Source organism: Chlorocebus sabaeus, chromosome 13 (assembly GCF_047675955.1).
Source record: "Chlorocebus sabaeus isolate Y175 chromosome 13, mChlSab1.0.hap1, whole genome shotgun sequence".
Classification (NCBI taxonomy): Eukaryota; Metazoa; Chordata; class Mammalia; order Primates; family Cercopithecidae; genus Chlorocebus; species Chlorocebus sabaeus.
The window spans coordinates 90,967,189-90,991,633 of NC_132916.1; the positions used below are offsets into that span (position 1 = coordinate 90,967,189).

The window sequence follows — 24,445 nt, forward strand, 5'->3', positions numbered from 1 at the left end:
CAAAGATCAGATGGTTGTAGATGTGTGGTATTATTTCTGAGGGCTCTATTCTGTTCCGTTGGTCTATATCTCTGTTTTGGTACCAGTACCATTTGGTTACTGTAGCCTTGTAGTATAGTTTGAAGTCAGGTAACATGATGTCTCCAGCTTTGTTCTTTTGGCTTAGGATTGACTTGACAATGCGGGCTCTTTTTTGGTTCCGTATGAACTTTAAAGTAGTTTTTTCCAATTCTGTGGAGAAAGTCATTGGTAGCTTAATGGGGATGGCATCAAATCTATAAATTACCTTGGGCAGTATGGCCATTTTCACTATATTGATTCTTCTTATCCATGAGCATGGAATATTCTTCCTCTGTTTCTGTCCTCTTTTATTTCATTGAGCAGTGGTTTGTAGTTCTCCTTGAAGAGGTCCTTTACATCCCTTGTAAGTTGGATTCCTCAGTAATTTATTCTCTTTGAAGCAATTGTGAATGGGATTTCACTCATGATTTGGCTCTGTTTGTCTCTTATTGGTGTATAAGAATGCTTGTGATTTTTGTACATTGATTTTGTATCCTGAGACTTTGCTGAAGTTTCTTATCAGCTTAAGGAGATTTTGGGCTGAGACAATGGGGTTTTCAAAATATACAATCATGTCATCTGCAAACAGGGACAATTAGACTTCCTCTTTTCCTAATTGAATATCCTTTATTTCTTTCTCTTGCCTGATTGCCCTGGCCAGAACTTCCAACACTATGTTGAATAGGAGTGATGAGAGAGGGCATCACTGTCTTGTGCCAGTTTTCAAGGGAATGCTTCCAGTTTTTGCCCAGTTAGTATGGTATTCTCTGTGGGTTTGTCATAAATAGCTCTTATTATTTTGAAATACATTCCATCAATATCGAATTCATTGAGAGTTTTTAGCATGAAGGGCTGTTGAATTTTGTCAAAGGCCTTTTCTGCATCTATTGAGATAATCATGTGGTTTTTGTCTTTGCTCTATTTATATGCTGGATTATATTTATTGATTTGTGTATATTAAACCAGCCTTGCAACCCAGGGATGAAGCCCACTTGATCATGGTGGATAAGCTTTTTGATGCGCTGCTGGATTCGGTTTGCCAGTATTTTATTGAGGATTTTTGCATCGATGTTCTTCAGGGATATTGGTCTAAAATTCTCTTTTTATTGTGGTGTCTCTGACAGGCTTTGGTATCAGGATGATGCTGGCCTCATAAAATGAGTTAGGGGGGATTCCCTCTTTTTCTATTGATTTGAATAGTTTCAGAAGGAATGGTACCAGCTCCTCCTTGTACCTCTGGTAGAATTTGGCTGTGAATCCATCTGGTCCTGGACTTTTTTTGGTTGGTAGGCTATTAATTATTGCCTCAATTTCAGAGCCTGTTATTGATCTATTCAGGGATTGAACTTCTCTTGGTTTAGTCTTGGGAGAGTGTATGTGTCCAGGAATATATCAATTTCTTCTAGGTTTTCTAGTTTGTTTGTGTAGACGTGTTCATAGTATTCTCTGATGGTAGTTTATATTTCTGTGGGGTCGGTGGTATATATCATGTGTTTCTTAAGAAGGAGGGCTTCTGCTTCCTCCTTTTCCCTTTCCTCCTCTTTCCTCCTATTGCTTTTTCTCCAAGTATTTCTTCTTTATGAACCCTTCTAGGCTTTAGTTTGTTACTCACAATGTAAGTTACATGTCTGTTTGTTCTCTGCCTCATCTCAACAACCTGACATATAATAGATGCTGAATAAAATTTTTGCCTAAGCATATATAGTTGATGACTGGCAGACACAGGAGGAAGCTTGGTTTCTGTCTAGATCTCTTATTCCTTATAACCACATCAATTGAATTTGTCTGGTGAGTCTGTTGCCTCCTCTTCAGCACAGCCACCACTGATTAATTCTAGACTCTCACCTGGGTTTATGCAATTTTTTTCCAAATTTGTCTCCACCTGTTGCCTCCTAACAGTGCATCCTCCACAAGGTTCCAAGAAGACTTTTGTAAAACTCAAATTTGATCATGTCACCTTCCTGCCTACACCATATAATGGTCCCCCTGATTTAAGATGAAAGACAAAAATCCTTCCCATAACCTACAAGCTCCTACAAAATCTCTTTTCCGCCTCTCTAACCTCATATTCCTTCTTTTCTCTCACTGCTCAATGCAGCAACTCAGAACTACTAATATATGTGAGAGCCGATTCTTTGAATGTATGTTTCCTGCTTTGTCATTGTGATTGCTGTTTTTTGTTTTTTTTTTTTTTACTGAAAGCTCATCAGCTGTCTACAGATGGCTGATTACTATTCCATTATCCAAGACTTTCAGGACCTCCCCTGCCCCTCCCTAAGCACCTGGGCCCTCCTCTGATATCCCCCAAGCCAGTGATATCATCTGCATCTCCATGAACTATGTTAGCACTTGCCTGTCAGTCTTTCACTCCCCTTGCCCCAAATTTTCCTCTTATCAAAAGCACTCTGTGTGGTTGATCTAATCAACTTAGCTTCCAAATTCATGAACCTCTTCCTCTTCGTTTCAGCAGTACATTTCTAAGATGCTTTGTTGCATCTTATCTTTGCCTGAACCTCATGCAACTCTGCAATCATAAACTTTATTATGTATCCAACTGTATTTAAACTCTCCCCACTTTGACTTTCTCACTCCCTTCCTCTCATTACACTTGCTCTTTTAACTCATGACCTCTAAACTTTGGCTGCAACTTTTCTAACAGTCTTCCCATCCCCTGGGCTCATGTTCCTCCACCGAAAAATAGTTTATGTTCTCTGAATACACTCCCTCAGAGCCCATTCACCATTAACCCGAAGGTAAGGTTAGGCCCCTATTGCTTCACTAACTCTGTGGAACCAATACCACCAAATCTCTCTCAATTAACAGATCCAGTGGGCTCTTGTCAATCCTCATGTTTTTCATTTTTCTGAGGCATTCACCTTTACTGACTTCTCTCTCTCTCTCGGTTTATTTATCACTGTTCTCTGGTTCTCGCTAGTATTGTCCTCCTAGCCTTCTTCAAGCATTTGTATTCCTAGGGGACTGTCCTCAGCTCTCTTTTCTCCTTGGCCATCTCATCACCTCCATGGCTTCAACTATTAGTCACATATTGATGATCCCAAAATGTTTGCCTTTAGTTCAGATTTCTCTCCTAAGCCCAGATTTGTATGTATCAGTGCACCCTGTACTTCATCACAAGAAACTCCCAACAAATCCAAAGATGCGCCTATTGTCATTCCCTTAAAATTGTATCTTCTTCCTGCATTTCTGTTGTTATAGTTATGAACTGAATTGCCCTCCACCCAACAACTCATGCCAGAAATGCAAGAATCTTCACAAACATCCCCATTTTCTTATGCCCCGCATTGAATTAGGAATCAAGTTCTTTCTCTTCTACATTATTAACATCTCATGTTGTCCCTTTCCCACTCCCATCACTATGTTGTTCCAACCCACCAACCCTTGCAACAGTGCCTGCAAGCTGATTTCTGTACCCCGAAGGCGCATACCTTTCCAGCCCTGTTTCCTAAACACAAATCCAGTCTCATCTGTCTCCTCCATCTCTAGTCTCTACAGCTGCGGCTCCTACCTTGGTTGCATGTTAGAATACCTAGGGAGATATTTTTGACATACCATTACTTCATATCCAGATTGAATTGGTTAGACTGGGAGTAGTATATTTGTTGTTGTTGTTTTCTTAAATCCTGAGGGATTCTATTTTAAGGCCAAAGATAAGAACAAATTCTACAAATAAAATCAAAAGGCCTTATTTAGACTTTCAAGGTCCTACTTACTGCCTCATTTTCATCTTTTCTGGCTCCATTCACTCTACGGGCAGCTGTATAAAATGACGTAATTCCCTTCCCCATTGCCCTTGCTAACACTGTTTCCTCTCTCTAAAGCTCCTTTTCATCACTTGTCTGTCTGAAAATACATATTCACCTATCAAGGCTCTGATCATGTCACCTGTGATGGGCTGAATTGTGTCTCAAAATTCATATGTCGAAGCCCTAATCCTAGGACCTCAGAATGTAACTATATTTGGGGATAGTGTCATTAAAGAGAAAATTAGGTCAGACACGGTGGCTCATGCCTGTAATCTTAGCCCTTTGGGAGGCAAAAGTGGGCAGATTGAGCTCAGGAGTTCAAGGCCAGCCTTGGCAACATGGGGAAACCCCATGTCTACTAAAAATACAAAAACAAACAAACAAACAAACAAATACTGGACATGGTGTTGTGTGCCTATAGTCTCAGCTACTTGGAAGGCTGAGGCTTGAGAATCACTTGAACCTGGGAGGTGAATGCTGCGTTGAGCCAAGATCGCACCACTGCACTCCAGCCTGGGCTACAGAAAGTGACTCAGCCTCAAAAATTAAATTAAATTAAATTAAATTAAATTAAATTAAAAAAATAAAAAAGAGAGAGAGAAAATTAATTAAAGCAAAATGAGATCCTATGGGTGTGCCCTAATCCAATATGACTGGTATGCTTTATTAGAAGAGGAGCTTAGGACACACACATGAGCATGCAGAGAAACAACCATGTGAGGACACAGCAAGAAGGCAGCCAGTTACAAGCTGAGGAGAGAGGTCTCAGAAGGAACCAAACCTACCAACACCTTGATCTTGGACTTCTGCTTCCAGAACTGTGAGAAAATACATTTATGTTGTTTAAGCCACCTAGTCCATGGTACTTGTTATGGCAGCCCTAGCATATTAACATATCACCTGTACACAATCTTTTCTGAAACCACTCCTTCCCTCCAGGAAGTGTTGGCTCCTTCTTTGTTTCTGCCTATATTCTACACCCTTGCAGGCTTATAGATTGGCAGGCATAGCTCTTTACTGTTCCTATTTAGCTATTGTTTTCAGAAGGCCAGGACTCTAAGACTCAGGAAAATAGATGTCTCCTCTCAGTTGCCTTTGTCCTAATAGGTGCTACAGTCAATAACTACTTGTAAAAGTGAACTAGATTTGTGAGATGACCCAAAGGGAGAAGTGTTCCTCTATCTGCCTCATTTCTTATTTGGTGTCTAGAACAAAGTGAACTTCTCAGGTGTGCCAAGCCTACATGTGCCACTCAGCCGCTCCACAAGGTGCTTCCTCTGCCAGCACTGCTTTTGTCTTCTTTCTCTAGAAGGCTGACTCCTCAGTTTCCCTTAGACTCATCCCAGCAGTTCCGCCCCTGGAAAGCCTGCACTAATTATCACAGATTGGGTGAAGGTTCCCAAGGATCTCCCACAGCATGTCTTGTTCACCCCAATTAAAATATACTCCATTAATTGTAAATGTCTGTTCACTAGACTGGGTACCTTTAGATTGTAGATTTTTGAGGGAACATAATGTATCTTTTTTTGTTCTTATCTTTAGGTTGTCAAAGCCTATCACAATTCCAGCATGCAATAGGCACTCAATGAAAATTCTTAAGAAACCCTGGCTCTCCCTTAAGGTAACATGGTACAAGAGTTAGAATTAGATAGAATTAACCATTTAATGATCTGGAAACTAAAACTAGTGCCTCCCTTATAGTATGTATTAGACAGGCTAGGCTATGTAGCTTGTAACAAAAAGGCTTGAGTCCACCCTAGGTCATCTGAGTTCTGCTTTACATGGGGAGTCAAGCTGAATGTGATGGTTAATACTGAGTATCAACTCAAGCTGAATGTGATGGTTAATACTGAATGTCAACTTGATTGAATTGAAGGATACAAAGTATTAATCCTGGGTGTGTTTGTGAGGGTGTTGCCAGAGGAGATTAACATTGCAGTTAGTGGGCTGGGGAAGGCTGACCCACCTTTAATCTGGTGGACACCATCTAATCAGCTTCCCAGGAATATAAAGCAGAGAGAAAAACATGAAAAGTCGAGACTGGTCTAGCCTCCCAGCCTACATCTTTCTCTTGTGCTGGATGCTTCCTGTCTTCAAATATCGGATTCCAAGTTCTTCAGTTTTGAGGCTTGGACTGGCTGTCCTTGCTCCTCAAGCTTTCAGACAGCCTATTATGAGAACTTGCAATCATGTAGTTAATACTTAATTAACCCCACTGTACATGTATATATCTATCCTATTAGTTCTGTCCCTCTAGGGAACCCTGACTAATACACTGCAGGAGCAGCCTCCATCTGAAACATGGGCAGTCATTGTGACAGAGGCAAAAAAGAACATGGCAAACTTCAGCCTGACTCTTAAAATTTCTGCTCAGAAGAGACATGATAGTTCCACTCAGATTCCACTGGTGCATGTTCAAAGGCCACACCTGGGCTTAATAATGAGGAATCTAAAGTCTTACCAGAGAGAGAGAGGCACAAAATGCAGGTAAATAGAGTAAAACCTATGACTCAAAGATTGCTGGTTCTTAGTATGAACTAATTTTTAGGTCAGTTTATGTTATTTTTTAAAAGTATATTTATATCTTTCTCTTCTAGCCAACATAGAGTAACAGGGGTCAGATTTACCTTTCTTGCTGAAACAATTAAAAAATCAGACAAAATGTATTAAACAACACTTTTCAAGATATTGGACATAAAGCAAGGAAGGTGAATGATTCATTTGGGACAGGAAACAAGTAAGGTAAGCCTCATGTTTGCCCTGGCTTTCAGGCTTGAGGGAGTTTCCAGCCTGTGATGCAAAAAGAGAGAATATAAGCAGAACCCAGCAAACTCCTTGAGTTGGGAAAATTGATATGAGAATTTGGAGAGACAGAGGGCTACAGTTCACAGTGCAGAGTAATGGAGGGCAGAGAAAACTGGCAAGAGCCTCAGAGGGCTGCCCTTGAGTATGCAGCAGAGTGCTGATCAGCAGGTGCATGCAAGGAAACTGACCAAGGCCAGGTAAAAAGAACCACCCAAAAGGATTAGGGGGAACAGTGGCTGGAGCTCATTTAGGACCATTGCCCATTCCCACCTGTAGAATGGAAAACTTCTATGTGGCATTGAGTACAGGACTCAGAAAATTCTTGTCTCCGGTGCAAAATAATTATATCCAGAATAAATCCTGCTGTTGCCCCACGTAAGAAATCTTAAAAGCAAAATCTGAGGGAATCAAACCATTTCCAAGTCACTTGACTACTTTCCATAACAAAGCTTAAAAATATTTACAGGAATTTAAAAATATCCAGCACCCAAAAAGATAAAATTCACAATGTCTGGCGCCCAATAAAACATTTTAGGTGTGAAAAGAAACATTAAAATATGACTGTATTACAAGAAAGATCTCAAAGTGACAACCTTAGTTTCTGTCCACAAAAACTAGAAAAAGCAAGAAAAAATTAACCTCAAAGTAAGCAGAAGAAATAAGATAATGAAGATCAGAGTGTAAGCCAATGAAATAAAAAGCAGATTAGAGAAAAACATTGAAACCTGCTTTTCTTAAGAAGATTAATATAGATAGTAAACCTCTATGCAGACCTATTCGATCAGGATAAAAAAGGGAGACAGGGCACAAATTACCAATATTCAGAATGAAAGAGTTGTCAATACTACAGATTCTATGATATTAAAAGATTATGAAGGCATATTATGGATAAGTTTATGCTAATAAATTTGACAACTTATATGAAGTGGTCAAATCCCTTGAGGAACAAAAAATATCAAAGCTTACATAAGAAGAAATAAACTTTCTAACTACCTCTATATCTATTAAAGAAATTGACTTTGCAGTTAAAAGCCTTTTCACACACAAAAAAACCTCAGGCCCAGATTACTTTATTACTGAATTCTGCTAAATATTTAGTTCTATACGTCCAACATTACCTTGTAGAACAAAGACATCACAAAAATCTACAAATTAATATTCCTCATGAACACAAAGACAAAAAGTTGTTAACATTTTAGTATATAGAATCAAACAGTATAGAAAAAAGATAATAATTCCAGACCAACTGTGGTTTATCCCAGAAATGCAAAGTAGTTTTAACATTCAAAATCAGTCCATGTAATCCATAATGTTAACAAACTAAAAAAGAAAACCATATGATCCTTTAAACAGACACACAAAAATAGATAAAATCCAACATCCATTTGTTATTTAAAAATAAATTTGCTCTCATCAAACTAGAGATAGAAGGTAGCATTCTCAACTTAATAAAGGACATTTATGAAAAACCTACAATGTGATACTTAATGCTTTCGCCTCCCAAGATCAGGAATAAAGCAAAGATGTCCACATCTAGTCAAAATTGTAGGGAAGATTCTAGTCAATTCAATAAGCCAATAAAAAGAAACAAAAGATGTCCAGATTGAAAAGGAAGTAGAAAATTATCTACTTGTAGATGACATAGATTTGTCTGTAGAAATCCTAATAATATCTATAAAAACATCTACTAGATTTCACTACGTTACAATATACCAACTCAAGATACAAATATCAACTGCATAGTAAGGAAATATTGAAAATTGGAATAATTAATATAATTCCACTTACAATACCATCAAAGATATGAACTATTTAGAAATAAATCTGACAAAATATATGCAAGACATGTACACTGAAAGCTAGAAGACATTACTAAGGGAAATTAAAGAGAAACTATATAAATATAGATTTATACTGTGTTCATAGGAGAGAAGACTTGATATTGTTAACATGTCAATTCTCATCAAGTTGACCTATATATTCAATGCAATCCCAATCAAAATTCCAGCAGGGTTTATTTTTATTTTTGTTTTTATTTTTTAACTGACAACCTTATTCTAAAGTTAAGATAGAAATGTAAAGGACATAGAACAGCCAAAATAAAATGGAAACATATTTAAAAAGTTGGAGTACCAACACAATTTCTTGTATTTTTAGTAGAGACGGGTTTTCACCATGTTAGCCAAGATGGTCTCGGTCTCCTGACCTTGTGATCCGCCCACCTCGGTCTCCCAAACTGCTGTGACTACTGCACTTTCATCAGAATGGCTAAATTAAGAAGACTGACCATGTTAAGTGCTGATAAGGATGTGGAGGAACTGGAATTCTCATACACTGCTGCTGAGAATGTAAAATGGCACAATTACATTGGAAAATAGTCAGTTTCCTAAAAAATTAAATATATACCTATCACAGGAGCCAGGTATTCTATTCCAGATATTTACCCAAGAGAAATGAAAGCTAAAGTTCATACAAAGACTTACACACAAATGTTCAGAATAACTTTATTAGTAATAGTCAAAAACTGGCGCAACCCTAATGCCCATCAACAGACAAATGGAGTTAATGGATAAACAAACTGGCAGATCCATGCAATAAATTACTATTTATTAATAAAAAGAAATGAATTATTGATAAATACAACATAGATGAATTTCAAAATAATTATGCAAAACAAAAAAATCCAGACTAAAAAATGAGTATATACAGTTTTGTTTCATTTATTTAAAATTCTAGAAAATGGGAACTAATATATAGTGACAGAAATCCAATCAGCAGTTGCTGATGGAGGGAAGATGGGTGGGAAGAAGGAAATGTACTGGAGCAAGAGATCACTACTGGGAATGATGGATATCTTCACCATCTTGACTGTGGTGATGGTTTTATTAGCATATACAAATGCTCAAACTTGTTAAATTGTACAGTTTATCACACATTGATTATACAGCAATAAAGTTCTTAAAAGTGGAATCAATGGAGCAATGGTTGATAAAAGTGTATTTATGCTTAATTACACACAGAATGAATAAGTTCTGGTTATCATAAATATAACTTTAGAATACTAAAATCCCTTTTACCCACTTATTCAACTTCTTATTACCCATCAAAGAAAAACATGTGCACGTGTGAATGAGATCATTTTCCCCATACTTTTATTTACAGTTGTATATTTTAAAAAAATATGGCTTTCCAGCCCCAGCCCCGGACCCTGTAGCTGCCGATATGTTGATGCCTAAGAAGAACCGGATTGCCATTTACGAACTCCTTTTTAAGGAGGGAGTCATGGTGGCCAAAAAGGATGTCCACATGCCTAAGCACCTGGAGCTGGCAGACAAGAATGTGCCTAACCTTCATGTCATGAAGGCCATGCAGTCTCTCAAGTCCCGGGGCTACGTGAAGGAACAGTTTGCCTGGAGACGTTTCTACTGGTACCTTACCAATGAGGGTATGCAGTATCTCCGTGATTACCTTCATCTGCCCCCGGAGATTGTGCCTGCCACCCTACGCCGTAGCCGTCCAGAGACTGGCAGGCCTCGCCTAAAGGTCTGGAGGGTGAGCGACCTGCGAGACTCACAAGAGGGGAAGCTGACAGAGATACCTACAGACGGAGTGCTGTGCCACCTGGTGCCAACAAGAAAGCCGAGGCTGGGGCTGGGTCAGCAACCGAATTCCAGTTTATATATATATATATATATTTATGGACCAGAAGGATAAATGACCTTCAAGGTCATAGCTACTTTCTACTTGAACTAAGACTGGGACCCTGCTTGTCCAGAGCCCATGTTCCAGGAGCCTTTGCACACATAGTTTTGCTATCTCATATCGTAATTCTGAATTGGAATGTTGAAGAAGCCAAGGATCTGAGTAATGTAATTTAAATAATTTCCCATTAAAGAAGTTGAAAAATTTTTTTAAATCTGTGGCTGTTGCAAGTCCTGCAATATCTGGGGAACTGACTTCTACAGAACAGTTTGTTCCCTAGTGCTGATGAATAAATGGGGCATCATTGCTCAACAGTTTATTTACAAATGAATCTATAGAAGCATAAAATTGAGAACTGTTCTCGATTAGTTATTCTTTCATGTTTACTCAGTCAAGTATTACATCTTCCAAAATCATGAATCTCCTTTGGGAACAAATCTTCTGGTTTTGATAGTTTCCACTGTTGGAAAGGTTTTTATTGATATTTGACCTATGCTTCTTCCTTTCCTTACTTTTATTCTACTTATCCTGTTTAGATCAGGTCCCATCATTTCCTCCAAGTGCTTATGCATGTCAGCTATGTTATGACTCATCCTAGTCAACATTTAGTCAGGCTCTCCACAGGCACTACCTTAGTATTTTTATGGACCTTATTGTCTTTGCTGGAATAAATCTCTCATAACGAGATACAATATTCTGGTCATAATTTCACTATATTTGTAGAGAAAGGGGCTAACTAACTGTTCTTGTATCCTCCATGTTATTAAATGTAATATGTGAAGTCGAAATTAAAAAAATTTTAAAAATGAAAAGCAAAAACCCTTGAGTTTTTCCTTTCATGTTACATAGTACACTTCTGTCAATGCTTAGCACACTAATTTCTCTGTTTTTTTAAATGCGTACTAGGAACTCATTATTGATAGGTTTTATTTTTCAGATCACATTTAAGTAAATAGATAAGTTGCTGTATCTGTCAGTATTTACTATTTGTTACATTTAACGTCTTTTTTACTCTTAATTTCCTCATCTGTTAACTGGAAAGAATTCCTAACTTGTAGAGATATTGTTCACACAGTACAAGAGAGCAATACACCAAAGACTAGCACAACACTTTGCACGAAGCAGGTGCTTTATAATCATTATCTCTCCCTGCCGTATTGCCATTTTCTCTCCCTACCAGAGCCTTTTACCATCTTAAATACTCCATGTGCCGCCTAGGCTATGCCTCTGTTCCCTATGGCTGGTTGCTGATTGACATTATGGCCCTTTCATTAGCCTCTTCTCTTGATCAGGTCATTATTTCCTTTTGTTTAAGGACCTACAGCCTTGTTTTTCAACCAAGTGCAGTTTCTCTGATCCAAACAGATTTAAATTCATCTGTCAGTAAAACCTCGGGAGACCATACTATGTCCTTTACTAAAATTCCAATATAACATCTGCTGGATCTTAGAGTTCAAGCCAAAAGAAGTTATGAAGTTTGTATGGTTTAAGTTGTTCTTTGTAAACTCTGACTGTATGCTGCTAATGATCTGTGTTTTTAATTGGTGTCTAATTTATTATTATATAATTCACTTCTTCTAGAACATAGACACAAGTCTATTTTAACATAACATGGCCTTTTTCTAATTATAAAAGTAGTACTAGCTCATTATGGAAACTGAAAAATCAGGAGAAGTATAAAGAAAAAAGAAAAAAAATGCCTGCAATCACATTGCAGAGATAACTCTGTTAACATTTTGGTGTATTTTGCTCACATGTGTTTTATCCAAGTTAGATATAAGAAAGTATATACATATTCATTTTTTAAAAATAGTACAGTAGATTTTAATGATTATTACTATTTTGTGTCTTCAATCTTCTGTCTTTCCTCAATTTTCTACAATTAAATTTGTTTCATGTAAGGCAAGAAATATTTTACCTCCTTAATATAGCATACATTTAAATCATAATTCAACAGCCAATATAAGCACATATTTCAGCTCAGTGGATTTTAAAGACTCAGAGCATTACTATAGATTTTAAACAGAAATATGATTTGGGGATTTATGTTTTTAAATATTTCTGCTTTTCATTAGGGCTGTCTTTGAAACTCATCATTACATCCTAATGATTCTTAATTTCTCCATTGCATTTTTCTTATTATAAATCTTTAAAAGGTAATAAAAATAGCAAATCCAAACTTAGATGACATAAGGGACAATTTTGTTTTCACTGTCTTTCCATAAATTAATGTGCCCTAATTTTCTTTCCTTATAATACCAAAGACCCTCTTAATCTTGCAGCAACATCCCATTCATATTTTGACTTGGCTTTAATCTTCAACTCACTTCTCCACTCCATCCCCCAGTGCTTTTATTAATGCATCCTTATTATGCTGAGCATGATTCTTTATCATTGATAGGTTTTCCTAATATTTTCATAATTTCAGTAAATTTCAACCAAGTGGACCGAACACAGATGCTGCTTCGTTCTTTTGACTGACTATATGGACTTGTGTGTACATCTGAAACATTCTTGAAGGCCTGTATTTTAGCTCTGGAATGATTAGAAGGCTCACAGAAAGATGAGTAGTTCTAATCTGCCCAGGAGTGCCTACATTATTGCAAGGTTTAATGTGTCTACTTGTGGGGAAAAAGCTGTTCCACTTTTCCTCTGTTGTAGTTTCTGAGGCCTACACTTCATTGCTTCAGACTTGAGTACTTCACTACTACAAACTTTCCTGTCATACAGTATTGCATCTTCCCTCCTTGACATTCTCATTCCTGTTGTGAGGATTCTGCCAGGCTTTAATATTTATGAGCACAGTAACGGGATTTTGTTCTTTTCTGTCCCCAGAATCTAACCCAATGCCTGCCATTTCTATGCTTGAATCGAAATGAACAATCACTTTATACCAACCTCCTTTACTCCTTAGAAATCATTTCAGATAAGTCACTTAAATATCATTACGAAAATGTCAACATACTGTGTTGTGATTAAACTAGGGGGCTTGGGAGTTAGTTGGCCTAAATTAGATTCCCACTTCCACCACTTACTTTCTTTGTGAACTTGGGCAGGTGATGAAACTTTGTGCCTCAATTTTTCTATGTACAAAATGGAAATGATCATAGTACTTACAGCACAGGATTGCAATTAGCTGCACACTTTTCAAGACAGTACCAAGCATGCAGTACATGCTCAGTAAATTTTGACAGCAATTATAAAGGTCTGTAATATAGCACCCTCAGAGATCATTCTAGACCAAGTTTTATACTAGTAAGTCTGAGAAAATAGGGTGAGATTATCTCAAAACTGGGTCAAGCAAATTTTCTCCATTGGATAAAAGCACCGAAACATCATGCTATCCTTATTCTACTTTGTACATGCCTCCTCTTTCAGGCCCACTGATTTCATAGTTTTGGATTGTCAATTTTTCAGCTAGTACAACTTTTCCTGTTTGAACCTCAATCTCTATAATTTCTGCCTATATGTATGTACGTTTTCCTTTCCTTTTTATCCTTATTTTTCTGACAATAGCATTTATATATTATACTTTTTGGAGAAACATAATTTTATTCCTCACATTTGTTTCTCAATTTTCTCCAAGTATGCACTTCTCCCCTGCCCCCAGCCCTAACTGCTCTAACTTCAGATCATGTTAACAGGTCATTCTCAGCACAAAACATTTAGGCAGATGTTTTCTTCAGGGGCAGACTGTGTAGGAGAGTATCTCTTTGATTCTTTTTCTCTCTTTGCCTCTTCTACTTCTTTCATTCCCCTTCCTTTGTTTGTATCATTTTTTTCTTCATAGCATGTGGGAAATGAGGATTCTGCAGTCACCCTTTAAGGTAGTCGACGTAAAATCTAAACAAGATAACTCAGACTCTGCAGAGGAGAGTGAACTAGTCTCTCACTCTCAGACTCTACAGACAAAAGTGAGCTAGATAAAAACATGGGGGTGTTGAATACACAACCTAAAATTGGATGAACCTTGATTCTCCAGGACTGGCCCCCATTAGTTATTGATGGTAAGTCTTGCTTCCTGGAAGATGACTACTGTAAAATGGATAAAAACAGTCAAGTAAAACAAAAATATCTTTTGATCCTATTCCTATTATCTGAGTCTCTTTTTTTTAAAAAAAAAGCAATTAATTATCATTAGAAAACATTCATTCATGTTTTATTCCTTTTTGTCTTCTTAAGAGGCTAAACAGCAATAATTAGGAACATACAAGTTCCAAACAGGGCAGCAAAAGAATAAGGAATCCATTCTGTCGAATTGGCAACACCTGTATGTAATTTACATAAGCACCCTTTCTTTATTCTTCATTTTGATTAAATGTACCTGTTTCAGAAAGCATTGCCCATGCTATTGGTTTTGCAGGTAATTTACAGATTAAATTACTCAAGATCTAAAATAAAAGTTAGAAGAATTAAGCATACTCTGTTAAGAATTCAACATCATCATCATTATCATCATTATTCTATAAAGGTTTGGTTTTTTAGGAAACAAGGTTTGATTATCAAGGCACTTTTCTAAAGCCCTTGTTTTGATGGGCGAGTGATGAAGATTGCTGAGCATCTTATCTTTCGTTTTTAGGTTGTTCCACTGTAGATGTTAATAAGGACTAAGCAGAAATGATGAACCCTTGTTACTTTATGTTCCTTTAAAAATAATTTAATTGTACTACACGATCTTAAAATAGAATCAGTTAGTACGTATTTCTTCTGTATTTGCTTATATGTGTGAAAAATGTCTCTATAAACATTTAAGAGATTACCTTTTATTCTCCTACTTGGGTTTGGGTCCCCTGAAATTAAAAATGAGTTATTTATTCTGGTAGATTTGGACATAAAATTGGCAAGGCTTTTCCTTTTATCACTCACAATTGTCTTTTTTTTCTCTCTCAAATTTACGAGGTCTTTATATCCGCTCCATTTTCTTTACTTTTTCCTTATAGTTCCTCTTCCAACAGTGTTTGCTTTTTACCAGTCCCTGAAGAACTTCTGTTGTCATCATTTAACATTTGAATGGCAATAATATTTTACAAAATGCTTTACAATTGCTTTTTATAAGTTATTCTCATGCCTTCAATAACTCTTAGGTTATTATTTGTATTATAACGTAGAGTTTTGCTATTATTTGTAGCCACATAGACATTCTTCCTGACTCTGCCTTTTCCAATAGATTTGGCAAGCTTTCGCTGGAAATTATGTTCAGTTTTAGGCAGTACAGTTTTTTTAACACTCTAATTGCAGAAGCCTTAAAACTTTCTTGTGGCTTTTTGTTCTTATATAGGAAATACCATTTTAGATCAAAAGGAAAGTATTTTATTTTGTCTCTTCAGACTCTCTGAAACATACAGGAATATGGAGTAATTTGATGCACACAATATTGAACCTGGAAAACCCTCAAACAGTACATGAGATAAAAAGTACAGTAGTTCTAAGAAATACAAGTTATTGGAATACATATTTAAAGCTTCAGGCCTATTTCTGTATGGGATTTTAAAGTAGCATATTTTTAAAAAAGATCTTTGTGTCTCTGCAGTTAGCAGAAATTCTGATACATATCACCACTCAGTTGAGGAATTTAATATGAATGTTGATTTATTGATGTAGGTTATTTTAAGAATATATACATGTTTCTTCCCTTCCTGTTCCCAGATAGTCCCCAGAAGAGTGAAGCTTTGAAGCTATTTTCCCAAGTACCAAAACTTACTCAAGTCATACAATATTTAGTCATTGACTACAACTTCAGACAATCTATAACTTGGTTTTTATAAGAAACCACAACAAATACCTAGTACATGTTTCCATCACTAGCACATTGGGAACCCCTTTAGAGAAACTTGGAGAAGGATAAGTGCTTTTGAAATATTTTCCTTTTGGAATATCTTTATACTCTTATGTCCGCAGATATGTGCTTCCTCTCATAGTTTCTTTAAGTCTCACAAACCAAAAAACAAGTTAAGCTGTAGCCAACATTATTTTTCCTCTTGGTAATATTCTTAACTTTTGAGTTATCTTGGGCTTGTTTTTCATTTGCTTTATCACACTTTACTCAACAGTTAAATTTATTTTCCTAGGAATTTCTTCTCAGACTTATTCATATTCAATCACAGATTAAATGATTCTATTTCTACAGCATATCATGGAAAACTAGAGAGGATTTTGGAGGTTTCTATAAGGAGTTTGGTGAAAAATATGTACATATATATGTATATTCTTTCTTTACCTTATATGGATATGTTATGAAAAGCAAAACATAAATGTTAGGCAGGATATTAAATTTGTCCATTGCTCTTAAATAAAATATTTCCAAATTTTTAAAATGAGAAACTAGATCTTGCTTTTGTGTACTTAACATTTTATTATAGAGTTTTATGATTTGATTGGTTATGCATATATCCTAATCAAGATTTTTTTCAAATGATGGTTTTTCTTTACATTCTTAAGAGAAATAATTTGTGAGAAACTTTGTTTATATGAATAGGAGGTAGCAAATAGCAAAAATGTATTTATCACTTTTTCTCCGTATCACAGTTCTTACATCCATTGAGCAGAATTCAAATTATTTGAACACTTTAAATTAAACATGAATGGTGTATTCATGCTTTAAATCTAAAGCTTGTTTTTCTTTCATTGATAAAAGTCCTCATTGCACAAGAAATTTCAAATCCAGTTAATATATTTTCTAAAATCAAGCATTTCAAAATACTCGTGAAATGTTTCCTCAATAATACACAGATGTCACTTGCTCTTAAAAAGTTTTTACAAAGATCCAAATTATTGTATCAACTAAACACCTGTAGCAAATTGTTTTAGCCTCAATTTTCTAAAGTTGAAATTTCTGCTTTGTCATTACATGTTAATATATTTCCTATAATTTTTGAAAATTTTTAAGTAAGTCATTTCATGAAGCTAAAAACTATATGTCAGCAAATCTGCAAAGTGAAAATTATCCAAGTTTTTCAATTTTTTTCTTGCTTATAAACTGTTGACAAAACTTTTCCTTTGGACAGTCAATGTATTTAAGTGTGAAACAGCAGAAAGAAATATTCTCATTGTACTTTGCAAAAATCTGAAAATAGACAAGACTGTGGAAGCTTGGATTTTATTAGATTGCCATTTTGATGTTATCATCTGCATAATTCGTATCTAAAGATGGACATTTATACATGAGAGCGTGTTTGTGAATAAACCACATATTACTACATCTCAGGATGTTCAGAAGGGATGTAAAGGCTTTCTGCAGTGTTACCACAACACATGATTTATTTCAAATGACTGTTTCAACCACAGTAATTTGGGTACTTTCTGCAGAACAAATTTGGTCCTCCCAGTTATTTTTCTTCAGGGTTCAAATGAGTGTTACTGCTGTTATTAGCATTACTCAGCCATGAGAAATTTTTGGGTTTATAATCCTCCAGATCAATGTTGTCTCTAAGTCACCTGACATGTTATCAAGGAATTCACAAATACTGGTATTCAACAATAAACTGTTTTGGTTTTCTTTGTCTTATTGGCTCCAAATATGTATGGACATGCTTTACAAAGTGTAAAGTGGACAAGTCTATGATTGTGTGAGAAAGCTTGATTTTTATTGCTAATCGTACAACTTTGTAAGCAGGTTTTTGTGTTCAGTTTATTGCTACTTTTGTCACTAATCTGTTTTTTTAAAATCATGATACTTAATTTGTACCTAAAAAATTCATATTTTTTGCTGGGTCAGGATGAATCCTCTATAGTAAGATGTCAGTATTTTGTTTTATTTGGTAGTTTTTCTGTGTGAATAAGGTATTTTGGTTTAAAAAGAGAAAATTTTTCAAAGCACATAAGTCCATATTTTAAATTTTAAAAAGAGAAAATTTTTCAAAGAACATAAGTCCATATTTTAAATAATCGTTATATTATTGATTCAGTAACTTAAACATTTTATGTGGAATATTGGGTTTCTCTTGTGTATATGATAATACACTTACTTTAGTCAGTTTGTCTTATTGGCTCCACATATGTATGGACATGCTTTATACAGTGCAGCAAAGTGAACAAGTCTATGACTGTGTGAGAAAACTTGATTTTTATTGTTAATCACACAACTTTTGGTTTGAAAGTAAATGGCTATAAAAAGTAAACCTACTTACATATAAAGTTCTCATATGAGTCACATGTTTGAGTTTTTCCAAATAGAGTGCCTAACATTTTTAGGAACATTTTTAAACATCCCATGAAAATTAAGTGACTTTTCAAGTACTAAAACATTAATTTTCATTTAAGTTAGTAATTAAAGTTCTAGAAACTAAAAAATCTTAATATCGCTAACTATAATATATAAGACAAAATGCTTTTGAAAGTTTGATTTTCTGAAGCTATAAATTCTAGAGTCCTCTTAAAAAACGTTTATATTAGAATTACTGTTTTAAAAATTTTATTATATATATATTTTTATTATACTTTATGTTCTAGGTAATTATTCGGTGTTTTAAAGAAATGAACAGGTTTTTTTATTTCTCAAACCCCACAACAATCATTATAGAATTAACTTAGAATATCAGATCTCAGCCAGTTGTTAACGTCGAAATCTATTTGATAAATTTTCAAAAAAGAATAAATGAGAAAGTTAAGAAAATCACTTTAGCCCTTCTTTGGCCTTCTACTCAGCTACTCCTGAGCTGTACAGAATTTTCTTGGTTCTATTTTTTGCAGGTAGAAATTTCCAAAAACACTTTTGGAAGCCATTATGGTATTAAATACTTTAACTATAGTTATTTCTTACATAATAGAGGTTACTGATTTTCCCTTTAGTTGTCTCTTTAAACCAGTCCTTCTCCTTCACTTTTCACTGCCATCACCCGGGGGCAGGTCTTCAAAGATCCCTCCCTAATTTCTGAACCCTAAGGACTCTCCCTGGGCAAAGTTATCCTATACTTGCCTGCCAGTCTGTTGTTAAAAGCTGATCACATAGTAACCCTGCCCTGAAGGCTCAATGGCTTCCCAACATCCATAGAATCAGCTCCATATTTAGCTTGGCATTCAAGACCCTCCATAACATAGGTCCAGTTTACCTTTCCAGGTAGCCCCTTGCTGTTCCTCTGTATCTGCTCTCTGTGTAGATAAACTCGGTGATCTTTGGGAGAATTCTTGAGGGAGAAATGCAACCAGTAGTGAGTGATATGTAGAGCAAGTTCTAAGTGGAGGTAGTAATATAAGGAGAACCTGGACCAGTTTCAGTGTTTCTAACATGTCCTTGGAACACATTGTCCCCATAGCAATTCCTGAAGGGATGTACTACCCATTCATTTCAAATAACCTCTTCCAGGAAGTCCTACCTGATCAATCACCCAAGTATGATATTTCTGTCTTGACTCATCATACATTATGCTTTGGCACTTACTAAATTCTGCCTTGTGCTATAGCTGTTTCAGTTTCTTTGGTTTATTTCTAACTATGTATTTTTGGCTTTACCAAAGAAGAACCCTCGATGAGTTGCTTTTGAATGTCACGTGGTACCTGAAACAACAGCTTTTGCATAATAGGAGTCTCACTGTGCATTTGTTGAATCATGAATCACATCAACTTACAAAACCTATTTAAATATTTTTATATTTTATTAATACAACCCAACACATTTTGAACAGTTTATCTGAAAACAAGATGGAATTTAAAGCAACTGAGGTTTCTTACCAACAAATATCTGGTATTCCAACAGTTTAATAATCATAATGACAACATTTAGAGAGAAAGCAACAACTCCTTCATTCTCAAAATAAAACTGTGAATTTATTTAATGACAATTCTTTCTCTGCTGCCAAATTCAGAAGAACATACTTTGTATGCAAATTAATTTTCTAAGGTTAAGTATCAAACGCAAGAAAACATTAGTGGTCAGTCATCAAAGGTACATTCTGAATCCAAATAAAAATGCTCAACAATCTTCTATGAAGAAGCTAAAAAATGCACTCTGGGTTTTATCAGAAATTAATAATTGTTTTATTCCTGGTATTTAATACTGATTTTGAATATGTATAAAAGCAATAGTTTGAAATATCATAGCTGACTTGCACAAGCAAATCTGATCAGTTGCTTAGTCTAAGGAGCAAGAAAGCCAAGCAGATGGAGAAAGTTTGCATTGTTTTGCAGTAGTGACAATCTATTTATGATTTTATTTTCTATTTGACCTTCTTAGGATGTCTATAAATGAGTTTACTGCTTAATACTTTTTCTGTAATATAAGCCTTCTGAAAAAAGAATAAATTATAATAATAATAAAATAAGCACATACATTCAGAGAAACTCTTCGTTTGCCTTTTTTGTGCAGGAGATGTCAACAGTAATAGCATACAGGCTTTCTAAAATAGTTTTCAAGAATATTTTTGTGAACAGATTTGGTGGCAGGTTTTGTGGCAAATCAGATTGTAATCATTCAATATCATTGGCTGACAAAGCTGTCTTACTGAAGACGGGAAAAAAATAATTTTTAAAGATAGTTTTATGAACAGATTTAGGTGCACAGACAGCTAAAGCTGGAAAGGACATAACTAGTGCAGCTACTTCATTTTTTTAAGGAAAGGAAATAGAGGCACAAAGGCATTTCATTAAATGACTAGTTTAATGACAAGTCATATGAATGAGAAAAATATGAGAATAAGATGTCTTGACTCCTGAAATAGTGCTCTTTACACCATTCTTATTTTACTTAGTTTTGCTAATGACATTCTAGTTTTATTTGTAATGCTTAATAGCATGGGTATGCCACACTGCATTTTACAAAAGTAATAAAACTTCAGCAACAGGAGCAACTCTTCATAGTTAGCTGCTCTTAAATCTTTAATGAGAAGGGGAAAGCAGCAGGGGAGGGAGGGGCAAAGATAGTTGTGCAAGAACTATCTGAAAAAGAAGCTATGGGAGGTTTTCATAGGATCATAGTTGCAAGTCAGGTTAGAGAGTAAAATTTTTACAATGTTGAGATCTCATGTGTGACCACCTAAGGAATTTGCCTCAAAGTGTCACCAGTAGGAACTTCACTTGCTTAATGAGTTGGAAGAGGGGTCAAGGCGGTGACAAAGTTGGGATAAGGGCTTGGAATCACTAGTATACAAAGGAGAACTCCCTCAGCAAAGGGTCATATTTTATCTCTGCTGAGCTCTACTTATTTGCTCAAATACAATTCAGGCTGTTTGCTCACAGCCCCTTCGTCAGAAAGCTCAGAAAATTATCCTTTCATATTTTTTTTAAATTGGGGGAAACAAACAAAATCACTCTGTTCCTAGAAAAAATGTCCCTCTAATTTATCATTTAAATCTGAAGAAGCCTTCCCCCTTTCCCAAGAATGCCTATGAGGAAAACAATCATTTTTCATGATTGAGAACAGCTTTATTGTTGACTGGTTGACAAAGGACTTTGGCCCAAAGGTCTGATTGAACCTAAAGAAAAAACTGTTACACTGAACAGTCTGGAAGAGTAAGTGTGGGTGAGAATAAACTTTCACTCTTTTGTAAGGAATAATTTCTGCAAGTTAAGCACATCAATGTCTTTCTCTTTCAAGTTAGAATTAGGAACCACACTGGCAAAGAAATAGGCTGAACTAAATCTATTTTTATCCACAGTCCATATTGGCAGAACTATTTATAATTCAAACTGACTTTTCTGGGATATTCAGTATGTTTTATGTGTCCCCAAAACTCAGCCGACTTTCAATAGTCAGAGGCAAATACATTTATCAGAATATGGCATATTTCCTGAAACATTACATCACGTGTAGCTAAGAGAATAATAGAAAGCTTTTGACTATTTATTGCTTATGATTATACCCACTATTTTTTATGTTAATTAAGATAGTCAAGAATGAGTTGTGTTTAAACCCATGAAGCAAAGCTTGGTTAGAGCCTTGGATTTTGATTTTTTGTTACTGCTTATATTCTCATAAGTCGTACAAGAAGAAAGTTAAGCAAATCTGTTTTTGATCCCATTTCTTCTGACCTAAGAACATTTTAGGAAAAGGTCTCTTAAACCTATTAATAAACATTTATAAAATTTTGTACAATTATACACATTTTAAGTGTTTCAATTTTGTATCTACGAATCATAATTAAAAGTAAACTATCACTTTGATAAAATATATACAAATGTAGGATTTTTCAAAATAAATTTCAAAAATGGTTTAAAAAGAAAATTAGCAGCATACGATAACATTATTAAATATTCCCTTTTTCTAAAGCTGCAGTGAAATGACATTATCATAAATCCTGCTGCAAATGCGCATTATTAGAAATTCCTCTGGAGAGCAGTCTATAGCAAGCTTGAGTACCTTAGCCTAACAAAGCTATCTTAAATATGTACAAACAGCTTTAGTCTCAAAATATTTTTGCAGTGTCGTTTTGTGAATAAATTTCTTCAAGTAAAAATAACATGTATTTTTGTAAATTAAAAAAAGACAAAGAAAAGCAACCTGTATTCCCAGTGCCTAGAAAACCATGATTTCACTGGTGACATATTAATGTATCTCTTTCCAGTGTTTTTCTGTATATTCCTTCTAAAATTTGAAATGCATTCCATAAAGTGTTTTATGAACCATTCTGTATATTAGTATATAGGACATATTTTCATATCACTAAATGTTATTTCTCAAATAAATTTTAAATTTTAATTATATAAATAGTCCTCTGTTATTGAACCTTTATGTCATTTCCAAATTTTAAAAATCTTAGAACAGTGCCGTGAACATCCTTATCTATTAAGCCTTTGAGCATATTCATAATGAGTCCCTTAAGAAAATGTCCTAGTAATCCAATTTCTGGGTCAAAGTTTATTACGTATGTCGTGGCTTTTAAAACATAGTGCCAATGTGCCTTCCAAAATTGTTAAATCCATTTATTTTCTCATTATCTGTGACCAAGTGTCCTCATTTCTTCCAGTCTTTGATATCTTCAAAATATCGGCAGTTTGCTTGGTGAAAATTACATTTCTTAATAGTTTTAATTTTCATGGCTATACTTATCAATGAAGTTAAATGATTTATTATATTATAACTGGCCAACCAGACTTTTTTTGTCTGTGGCCTATTGGGGGTCTTACATTCACTTATTTTTTTCTAGTACTGTACATGTCTGACCTCACTGATTGGTAATTGCTGTTAAGATATCAACCCTTTATCAGAGATACGGAAAAGCTTTTTCCAGGTTCACAATTTGTCTTTGATTTTATTTATGGTGGTTTTCCAAAAAAAAAAAATTAAAAAATTATGAGGTTGAAGTTATTAATAGTAATCTGTTAGAGGACAAAGACTATTCAAGTTGAGGAGGAAACAGAAACAAACATAGGTAGACACAGGTGAGACCAAATTCTGTATGGTCAGTCTCAGCTGCTCCTGTCTTCTCTCACTATCAGAATCCTGCCCTTCTAAAACACCAAACTAAGCCCACTTTCATAAAATGTGTGCGTTACCACACTATTTGGCATGGATCAACTTACTGTCTTGTCTGGCTCCTAGATAATTCCTGTAATCATTTATAAATTCTCAACCCGATTGTAAGCAATTTAAGGACAAGAATACTTTTTTATATTTCTTTTCTATTCTTCATAGTTCTAGCACAAAGCTCAGCAGGTAATAAGCCTTAAACAATTACTTGTTCATTGATTACAGATGTGTTTCTTCCCTTGTATTCTGTGACCAAATCACTGTTTTTCCTTTCTCACAGATTTTATTGAAGCTACATCTCTGTGAAAATCACTGAGCCATTTCAAATGAAATGATTTCTGTTCAGTCAAATCCGTACTCAAAGTAACCGATTTCCTCAAGTCATAGGTAAATTCAGTCAAAATAGTTGATTTGGTTTGCGTTGACCTAGCTTGTGCTCAGTCACTGAAAACACAGCCTAGCATGAAGTTGGTTTTCCTTGTGGTATATCTGTTACTGCTTGCTGAGTGAGCTGTATGGCAAAAGGGCTATTGTTCATTCATGGAACAATATTAAATAATCAAAGAAGCTATGAAAGAATGGATTTTAAAATATTTCTGGACACTCTTTTAGAAATGTACAATGTGTTTTTAATATAATATATATATATATTGAATGTATTTATAACTATACATGACCTGCCACAATTTTATAATTTTAAAACAATAACCTTTAT

At 35.2% G+C, this 24,445-nt stretch overlaps 1 pseudogene; it reads left to right on the forward strand.

Moving 5' to 3' along the window:
* The first annotated feature begins 9,830 nt into the window (after nt 1-9,830).
* LOC103240032 (small ribosomal subunit protein eS10-like) lies at nt 9,831-10,507 on the forward strand (annotated as a pseudogene).
* Nucleotides 10,508-24,445: the final 13,938 nt, after the last annotated feature.